We start from the raw sequence: 11,379 nt of genomic DNA on the forward strand, positions 1-11,379 counted from the left end.
CCATGCGAATAATTATGAAGCTAAACGGGGCGAAGCCCGCGGGTACAGCTAGTTATCTATACTATTATATAAAAATCTAGTGGTGTCTGTCTTTATGTTTGTTACTAATAGGCGCATAAACTACTGAAACTGACTGGGCTTAAATTATACAAAAATATAGCTACCATACCAAGGACCTTTATAGGACTATTCACACTTTAGATAAATATTGTTCACACCATTTGCCTTTTCACAAATTTTTAAATCGTAATTTCATATTACTATCCATAGATTAGTTATGATGTTTTCTAATCTAGAGGTAGCTACTACCTATCTATATTATGACTTTTGACACTTCCTGTGGATTTCACATTCTATTCTAATAATGAATAACTTTTTACGAGCGTCATGGTCATCGCATGTATATTTTCAACCAAGTTCCTCTTAACTAAAACCTACCTTCGACATAAAAATTTATTTATTTATTGCTCTTTACAATTGTTACATTGTGTAGCATTTTTACATTGTGTGATTCTAATATTTATAATTACATAGGGGTTATTTTATAAAATTACACTTTAAATTAATTTTAATTTAATTTTAATTTAAACATTAACATTGTTTAAATGCCGTTAAATTTCCTAATTCTAAGCTGATATAAGATTTCAAAAAGCACCATTTAAACATACATCAACCCCAACGTAGACGCATCTACACATTAATCATACGGACGAAGGACGGGTACTCTGCTAGTCTTAAATACAGTAAAAAAGTTTTACATTCCTTGGACAACCGATTTGTTACTATTTTTAAAAGTTCCTAATCAAACCATGCATTAATTTATTATCAGTTTTCTTTTGTTTTTAAATAAACTGAATATTAGTATAATGCCTTTGGCCATTTTTAATTTTAGAATTCAGTAAGTTATTAGTATTCATACTTTGAAATTTTGAAAGTGGTGGCAGAGAGGAGGGGTAGTGGTAGGGAGGAGGGGGCGCGAAAAAACGTCAGCCTGCTGGCGACTAGACCCTGGATTGGATTCGCACTCGCACTCGCAGTTCACTAGTTCACACTTCACAGTTGGCAATGGTAGTCACTTACTAGTCAGTCAGGTAATAAGAGAGAAAGTAGCTGGAGGTTGGTATCAGTGCGTTGCCTGAAAGACGTTTGTTGTGTCCGTTGTGCCGCGCGACTAACAGTGTTGCCACTACCACTACACCAACTCTCTCACTCTCAGTCGTCCGTTACCTCTCCGTCGAGACCGAGTTTATTGTCCTATACGGCGTTTAGCCACCGACAACTACTGTATAGGGTTTCTCGTCAGTCTACGGTCGAAGACACCACGACACGACAGGAAACAATAGATTCGCAGTAAGTTATGGCGATGGCACAACTGTCTGAAAATCAGGACATCTGAGCTGACCCAGCTGACTTGTCAATGTGATGCGTTGCGTTGCGTTCACTACTCTATGATCAATTTTCTCGACAAAAGAGTGTCGGATGATTTTAGCCAGCCATTTAGTGTGCTAGGGTGTTATGAAAATCTATCTATATATTTAATACGCGACATGAAACTTTGTGAACAATAAGGCTTTTTTGTTTTAAGATTTAACCCCACATATTATATACCAAAATGTTCGTCTAGGTGTGTAGATGTGCAAACTGGTTTTAGATTTTCGAAATATATCATTTTAAGGGCGTGGGGTGCCCTCAAAGTTCCTTCCATAAGGATAACGTTGTGATTGATTTGAATGTTATTAAATTCTGAAACAGATGTCAATACATTACTGAAAAAAATTAAATCCCAGCTATTTTGTTTTATTTTGAAATGTAAACAGTTTGCATGTTTTCAAAAATAATTAGATACCCGGCAAAGAAATGTTACCTATTATAGAGAAAGGTTTTACATCACATTTTTTTATAAACATGCCAAGGACCCGACGACAAAGAAATATTGCTGGTCGGACACGACAATACGGCAAGCAATGCAAAACGTAAGGAGCCCAGACGAGGAGCTGAAACAACAGTTATAGTGGCAAAGTTTACTTAAAAAATTACACTGACAAATACAAGAATTCACCAGCATTCACTTGGCGAGATGACATTAAAATGTCAGAAATGTGCTGCGCTACATTTTAAAGAAGAACAAAGAGGACGATGCGAAGGATTTTAATCCTGCTGCCATAAAGAAAAAGTGAATCTACAACCATACCGAGAAATCAATAATATCCAGAGCCTACTTAAATGGAGCAAATCATTTGAGCAGAAACTACAAAGAGAACATTAGATCGTACAACTCTGCGCTCGCAATGGTCAGCACTCGAGGTAAAATTGAAGAACATAACGGTGGAGGGCCTTTCATGTATAAGGTGCACGACACAATTTATCACTCAATTGGCACCTTTCAACCGTCAGAAGGGGAGCACATACATCGAAACCGCTGTTTAAGGAAGAATGCTAAACAAAGCTAATGGCTCTTGCAGCACTGAACTCATGCACATTTTGACTCATCATTTGGTTGATATTAATCCATACGCGCAAGTTTTCAGCATTATGAGCTCCGTCCAGCAAAATACTCTTACTGAACAACAAAAAGAACTTAGAATGCATATAGCCAACGATCGAGCTCAAGACCAACGTCGATACAACGACGCAACTTTTAACGACGTTGTTATAATATCCTAATTTATTATTCGTGCGAATTCGCAAGGTTCACCTAGTGATATTTACTATCGTATGTTGTTCCGTATGACCAAGGAATGGAGTACAATTTATTAATTTCCTTAATTTTGAAAGTATTTATAACAAGTTTACAACTTTGACTTTGAATTAACGTTTAATTTTTGTTCAATAATTGTTGTTTATAATGTAATGGTAGTTTACGCAACGATCGCGTAAAGATAGTGTTTACGACACGGGTAGAAATTTAAGGCACGATCCTTGGTGAGTGCCTTAAAACTTCTACGAGTGTCGTTTTACGCGAGTTGCGTTCACTACTTTACATACGACAGTTTTTTAATCAATCACTTCACTACTCTTAATTTAAGAGAGGTTATGTTTTCGTCTATTCTCAGTGCCAGTGACGCAGCGAATCATTGAGCGCGTTCTGGGAACATGTACCGGTGCAAAAACTGTGTCGTTCTGGGAGACCGGTGAGTTAACCTAGCAGACAGCTATTTCCTCTTTTTCCTCCACGGAAATTGGTACGGTGCATAATACACCGGCGGATTCTGATTGGTCAGTTTCTTTGACAACAGCTTGCAGCCACGGCAAGATGGCGGGTCCACCGAATAATGTTCATTAGTTTTATAGGTTATGTTGCGTAATGAGTGATTATAATTTATTCTATGAGGGGGTTAAATTACGTATTAAGTGAATAATTATCAAATAATTTATTCTGTGAGGACAAGTTTGTTTGGTTTAATATTATAAAGTAAATAATAGGTGAATGTGTAAATTATAATCCAATGTGTACCGTAAACCGGTGAATAACCGTTCTGGGATACCAAGACTCTTGCCCCGGGGCGGTACCGGTGAGTTAGTCACCGGTTAATCTGCACCGGTGCACCGGTACATGTTCCCAGAACGCGCCCATTGTTACCAACACTAGCAGAACTTATTAACAATTAAATTGGTCTAAACAGATGATTAGTTGACATTCGAAACATTACAATTTTACTTCTTCTCTCTCAATCCTTGTACCTCATTGGTCCGATACCCGTGTTGTTATGTAAAATACCATGCTGTTATGTGAATCTTTTCAATTCTGAGAACTGAACTGAATCGGCTACTTAAAAAAACGGCCGTAAGTAAAAATATATGCAAATACATTACAATCTGTAATACCCTGGTAGGTAATACCTCACAAATACATAGGCCTACACCTAGGAACCTATTTCCCCACGACTGTAGTTAGCTACGAAGGTGAAAACTAAAGAACCACTTTAAAACTATCCAGATTTGATACTTCGAATACTTTGAACAGTGGCGTCATTTCACAAATTCCTTGGGTGGGGGGGCAAACACCGGGGGCTATGGAATATCCCCCAGGAACCAAGGGGGGTCCGGGGTCCTCCCCCTGAAAATTGTGCAGTTTTGAAACAAAAAAAGAGGGGTTTAAGCTTATTTTAGTTGTCAAAAGCACTTCAAATTAAAAAAAATTATGAGTAAAATTTATTTAAATTTAGACAGAAAGTTAATGAAACTAAAGAATTATTGACAACTAACAGACAAAAACACAATAATTTTTTGTTGGTAAGTTAGTCATCTAAGAAAAATTCCATGATGTATTAATATTATGTTTGTTATAAGATTCATGACCAATTTCTCTTAAAGTACAACATTTAGCAATAAATACGGTTGTTCATAGCCTATGATTACAACAGTTTATTTTGGTTTTTAAATCAAATACAAGTATTTAAGAACTTAAAAGCAAATCAAATTTAATCACCAATAAAATAATTTGACACAAAAGTACAAAAGGTTCTATTTAACTATATTAAATTGGTAGTCTACAATGTTCAAAATAAATTACATAAAATGTATACACATGTATAATTTTAATGCTTGAATAATTCATAAAAGTAAATGACAAAGCAATGCTTCTAAAATATCTGAATTTTTATGTATATATATATATAAACTAGAAGTAAGTGGTTTATCGTACAGCACCAAACAGAAAAAGTAAATGAATAACAAAATTACTAATTTATGTAAACTCAAAATGAGCTATATCTAAGACAATAAAACAAATATAATTTTTGTTTCAAATTACTGTGCAAGAGTATAAAGATTTTTGTCTGCTGTGCATTTTAGGATTTGACAGGAGAAAATATTTTTTTATTGGCTAGTACAGCATATTTTTTTCTCTAGCCCAGGATCCAGGGGGGGGCAAATGACCCCCTGCCCCCCCCCCCCCACAATGACGCCCCTGACTTTGAATACTTCGCGGCAGCTATATACCTAAATCAAATCATATTAAAATTGTTGAAGTGATAAAAATATTATTACGTGTATTCTGAGTAATACACACAATATCTATAACATACACTTACTCAACCAAGAACCAACAATTACAATATTTCGAATTTTCTAATGTCGGTCTCGACCTGAGTTTCCTAAATTTTTGAAACAACAATAGTGATGTCGTCATCGTTAATTAATGTAAATTTTAAATTATTTTCCCATGATTTCAAAAGGGCCGATAGTTGTACCCGGGACCAATTTTCTTTTTCGTATTAATGCCCCCAGAGGTCAAATGCACCATTCATAAAAATGTATGCATAATAGGTTAGGTAAAAGTATAGATACCCTCTTAACTTTTCAACGGGCTACACCATGAAAATGAAACTCTGCCAACCTATGGGTTAAAAGTGCGATTTTTGGTAATTATGGGAATTTCACCCTGGACCTAACAAAACAGGGTACTTAAAAGGGGCTACTTCTAGAGTATTTTGATTTATTTCAAAATATTAAAAAAGTGTCACAGCTGTGTTATTTTTCAAGCGATTTTGATCAGGTGTCATTAAAGTCCCGTAAAAATAAAAATGGTTGAAACGATTTTTTTTTTAGTTAAAAATAGTTAATCCCTCCGATTTAAATTATCTATACAACTCTCAAATAATTATTAAAGATATTATAAAATCAATTTACAGGCAAGTAAATACAGTACAAAAAATACTACTTAACTGAAATATGAATTGGAGATTTGATAATAGAGCCGTTCGTTTTATACAATAATCAGCCTCAGTATACAATAATTAATTGTCGTAGTCTACACAGCTTTGACAATGACAAGTCACAAATAAATGCAATCAAGTTATTTTCGAAACAAACTGTAAACGCATGGCCAATAAACACCAGAAAAACAACATAGCAAAAAATAACAATGTAGCAGCAACTTTCCAACACCTGTGTGGTAAATACTTTAATTTCAAACATACTTGAGCTGTTTACTAATGGTAGTTTGCACAATCGCCGCTTGTGTCGCTAGCGCCCAGGCTCGCAACAGTTCGGAGACTCGCCGCCAGGTGTCTCTTGTATCGACTTTGCAAACCACTGTCGTTTGTTTATTTATCAATCAATTAAATTGCATAAAGCAAATAGTACAACAACCAAACTTGTTTTTAGTTAGACAAATAAACATGCAATTTGTTTTAAAAAGCAAACCCTTTTACATTTGAAGCCGTTGTGGTTAAGTGAGAAACTTCTGTATCTGTTGACACTCGCAGCGATTTGTGGTACTTGATACATAGACTAACCCCACTTAACTCTAATCCTAATAGGAGATGACGGTAGAACGTTACGTTAGGGATGGCAAAATTTTTCGTTTTGTCGATATATCGGGTTTCCGATATATCGGAAGCAATATATCGATGTCTACGATATATCGACCCCCAAAATATCGATATTCCCGATATATCGGGACAACGATACATCGAAAATTTTACTTCGCTTTTCTATAAGAAAACTGCTTATTGTAATTACAAATGTGCAGACACAGGGAACATTAAGTGTTATTTAAGTACATAGAATCACGAAAAATGTTATCTTTAATTTAGATTAAACATCATGAAAAAATTAAGTTATACACTTTTAAACTACTCAAAGGTGTTTTACACTTTTGTACTTAGAAATGTGGCTAGGTTAGGTAATGCCAAACTCTCTAAAATTGTTTATCACAGTTTAATTGAAAGTCATATAAAATACCCCATTGTGCTCTGGGGTAATTCAAGCAAACATAACCTGCAATCTTGTTTTGAACATTTTAGAAACCTAGAAATATTAACTGTTCCATCATTGTTCATTTTTGAAACTGTTTTATATGTTGAGGAAAATAATTTTGCTCAGCCTCATAATCATAGGTACAACACTAGAAATAGGGCCCTCAATCCATCAGGGCAGGGCAGCCAACTGAAACGTTTGTAGACGAAAAGAAAAGAGAGATAATTTAAATAACAAATAAACCACTTTATAATTAGCCTATATTTAAAATATACATTTAAAATGTTATATGGGCTTGCGATTGGAACTTAAATTCCCAAGAAAATTTAAATAAAATGACAATTTTTTGTCATTTTATGAATCCGATATATCGGACCCAAAAACATCGATGTCTCCGATACTATCGGGAAGAATTTGTCGATGGCAATATATCGATATATCGGGGCCAGAATATCGATGTTTCAAAAATATCGATATATCGTTGCCATCCCTAAGAACGTAGAATTTAGGCATTAAGTAATGCCGTAATTTAAAACTCTTTGAAAAGCCGAGAGTCGTTTCTCTGACCTGAGTTCGATGATTGGCTTGCAAGTCAAGTATAGCAGTATAGCAAGCGTGTGTCGGATTCAAAGGAATACAATCACAGTCTAACAATCCTATATATAATATGAGTAAAGTTTGAATAATTGTTACTTCGATCTGGGAATCGGCTCTAGCAAAATAGTTTATATTTACGGAGTTACTAATTTCTATGTAAAAAAAAAGTTCTAGACCAGTAGTATAGCCAGGAAAAATCTATTTTCACCATAATACGAGTACAAACTTTTGAAAATTTAACATGGGCCTTATGAGAAAACATTCCGCCAGTGTTGTCATTTTGTTTACATTTTAAGATATAACTCGACGTTCTGTACGCACGGGCACCTCAGCTTGCGCATGCGCGGAAAGCTCCTGAAGCACTTTCCTAGGTAACTGTTACTTCTGATGTGTCTTAGCTTCTAACATACAATTTTATCAACTTGAGACAGTGAGAAAGAGAACGACTCGACTTTGCGTTCATTAAATCGTTTGATGTATAAGGATTTGTTCCAGGGTAATGAGTTTCTAATCCATTCTTATAAATCTATTCTTATATTATCCACAGCTTTATTAACTGTTTATTAAATACTTTTGCCAATATAAACGAGCTATATATCTTATTTTTTATATTTTTAATGGTTTTAATTATAATTATCAGCACTGAATTATGCCTACTCTTTTCGTTGGCTGTCGTGTCGTGTCGTTGTCAATAAAGTCGTCTGATTCTGACTGATGTCAGATGTTACACTGAATCAGTCACAGGGATAATAATTAATTGTAACTTACCACTAGCTTACCTCCTGAAGATCAATCTTATAATATGTTATTATATATTTATAATATGCAATGGTTCAAAAACATTCATAAATAATACAAATATTTTTTAATTGAAGAACAGCTAAATTGCATATTTCACAGTTTCATGCAGCTTTTTCCATAACTATGAGGTAGGTTTATTTTAATCTAAAGTTTTATCATGGATTATTTATTCTAAAACTATGTCAATGATTACAGAAATAAAAAAGAGATTCAATAACCGTTGCTGTATCATTGCGGCTCTGCTTTGGATTTTTTAAAGCGTCATGTATGTTATTGATATATTTTCATGGAAACAGTATGAAAATTACGATATATGGATGGTTTTTATGAATTCGGAGGCTATTTTTTATAAATTCGAACTGTTGAACATGTGTTGGATAAACTTAAAATAACTTGCACTTTTTTTATATTTAGGTCAATTTAGTAATAATTGCGTCTTCTACATCACTGATTAAATAAAACTAAGAAAAATATAATACAACTTAGATGTACGCAGTATTTTTTTGTTTCTAAAATCAATTAAATATATGTTACTATGTTTACTTAATTATTTTAAAATCCCTATAATCTTATTAAATGTTTTCGAAAATCGCCGCTTGTGTCGCTAGCGCAGACAAGCAGAAAAGAAACCTCCAACCAAAAATCTTACTAATAATTGGGCTTTAAATGAGTTATCCTGACTTATGAAAGCGCTGATCTTAGTCAGTAACAAAGCTACACAGATCATCTCACAACAATCTACGCTCATCCTTCACTCGTTGTTATATGGGTTGAAATACACACATGGGTAGCTCGCAATCCTTAATGAATATGAATATATCCTTTACAAAAATTAATGTGGTATAAAACGGGCATTTCCTGACTCGAAAAGCGGATTTTTTTTAGTCGTATGGGCTGGACACACCGTAACTACATGCGGCATAATACATTATTGATTAATAACAAATTCATGACATAACGTAAATGTATACAGGGTGTCCCGGAAGACTCTGGATAGTTTTGTATATTTGTTCCTCAGGTCAAAACAATGCAAAACACCACATAAACATGGGTCTAAAATGCCTGGTTTTCTGTCTGTGTGTGATTTTCACAAATGTATCCATAACTTTCGAAATCCTTAATTTAGCGATTGACTTGAAACTTTGTACGTAACTAGTGACAGATAGACTAATCTTTGCATAAAGTATGAGATTTGTAAATTGTACCAATTCAAAATAGCGATAATTTAAAACTGTATTTCTTAAAGGCGAGTGATGATACATAAAACTATCAAGAGTATATTGTGTTTTTAGGACATTTTATGGCAAATCCAACACATTTTTTACAAAAATGCTTTCTCTTGATTGTTTTTGTATCATCACTTATTTCAAAAATATTTAAAGAGAGAAAATTTAAAATGACCGCTATTTTAGATTGGTACAATTTATAAATCCGATACCTTTGCAAAGGTTATACTTACCTGTCACTACTTACGTACTAAGTTTCAAGTCAATCTTATGGAGTTCAAATGTTTGTGAAAATCACATAGACAGAAAACCAGGCATTTTAGACACATGTTTATGTTATGTTTTCCCATACAAGTGGTTCCAGAGAGTTCTGGGACACCCTGTGGCATGTATCGTGCTTAATTTTAAAATATTAGTTTAGAGGTAGGCCTATATCAATGCAATTTACATAAGAGTATGCAAGCCAATCGTCGAACTCAAGTAAGAGATTGACTCTCGGCTTTTCAAACAATGATTTATTATTATTAGTGCTAGAAACACATCTTATCTTTGGTCAATTCAATTGTCATTGGAAATTGGGTACCTCTATGTATCAAGTACTAACAATCGCTGCGAGTGTCAAAAGATACAGAGGTTTCTCAACCACAACGGCTTCAGATGGAAAAATTCATTATTTTGTAAATAAAAAAACTTGTTTATTTATGTAACGAAAGCAAATTTTGGTTGTTGTACTTTTAACTTTATCCAATTGATAAATAAACAAACGAGAATGGATTAAAAGTCTGTGGAGGAGACACCTGGCGGTGACTCTCCGAACTGTTGCGAGCCTGAGCGCTAGCGACACAAGCGGCGATTGTGCAAACTACCATCAGTAAACTGCTTTTAGAGAAGGGAAGTTCGGATCGGTCGGTACTTGTTCCCAGTAGGGAAGCACTTTTTATACAGTAGGGAGGGAAGTCCCTACGTACGTTCGTAATCATATCGATCTATCTATTGATAAACCTATGGTGTATTTTGCTGTCTTAATTTTAATTTTATTTTTAAATTTTTTTAAATATTGCTACAGAATAAAAAGTAGATACCGTCACTTCTGTAGTAATACTCCACAACCGGTGAGACTATTTCAATCGTTAAATCATAGTTTTTCTGCTTTTCACACTCAATTACAAATTAGTCTTCAGCAATAGAAAAACGAATCTACATTATTCTATGCTTTAACACCAAATAAAATGTTTATTACAACTTCCTAATCACCTCAATGCTTTTAACATTTATGTAAATTATATTGTTCTTCTCTACCACAAAAGTTCACTATGCAACCACTAGTCTTTTTAAGGAATGTGTTATTAGTTAATGTATTTTCGTAATCATTGATTTAAATGGATGCGGTTCTAGTAAAACTAAAACCTATGAGGTCAAGGAAACTAATTTTATGTAAGTCAATGTCAGAGCACATTTGACAAGGATTTATAGCTACTGAGGAAATGTGTTCTGGCTTATGTAAGGTGGCATTAATCAGAAATCGACTAATTTTCAACCCGTTTACTTTGCAGAAAATGTTATAAAAGCCTAGATTAATAAGCCAGCATATTTGTATTTTTTCAGTGACCGTAAACACCTCTATAATAATGGTTGGATCTTTTCATAACAAAACTTTTCCTGAAAGTTATATTTTTTAAATTTTAACTGTATACTATACTAATGTTTATTTTATAGCATAGTGAAAACATAGCACTCGCTCTACAGGCTAAAGCGGCTTATGAACTCACGATAAATTCAAATAACACCTTTTTTGAGCCTGCAACTACCTTAATTCCGACCTACGGCAATATTAAATCGATCCTTTAGTGAATTTCCCATAGCCTATAGGAATGCGCTATTGCCGTATATGGTAAGACCTGGGACATGAGGGAAAATCCTTTAGAATAATGAAATATATTGTGTATATGTTTGGGTTAAGTTAGGTTAGGTTAGTTTACTTTATATTATATAAATTAATTGACAAGGGTAAACCAGTTTTATTAATGGACCTTTTTTCCTACAACAGCGTATT

This window comes from Macrosteles quadrilineatus, unplaced genomic scaffold, assembly GCF_028750875.1.
Source record: "Macrosteles quadrilineatus isolate MER2022 unplaced genomic scaffold, UCM_ALF_1.0 Scaffold_3__2_contigs__length_128488019, whole genome shotgun sequence".
Classification (NCBI taxonomy): Eukaryota; Metazoa; Arthropoda; class Insecta; order Hemiptera; family Cicadellidae; genus Macrosteles; species Macrosteles quadrilineatus.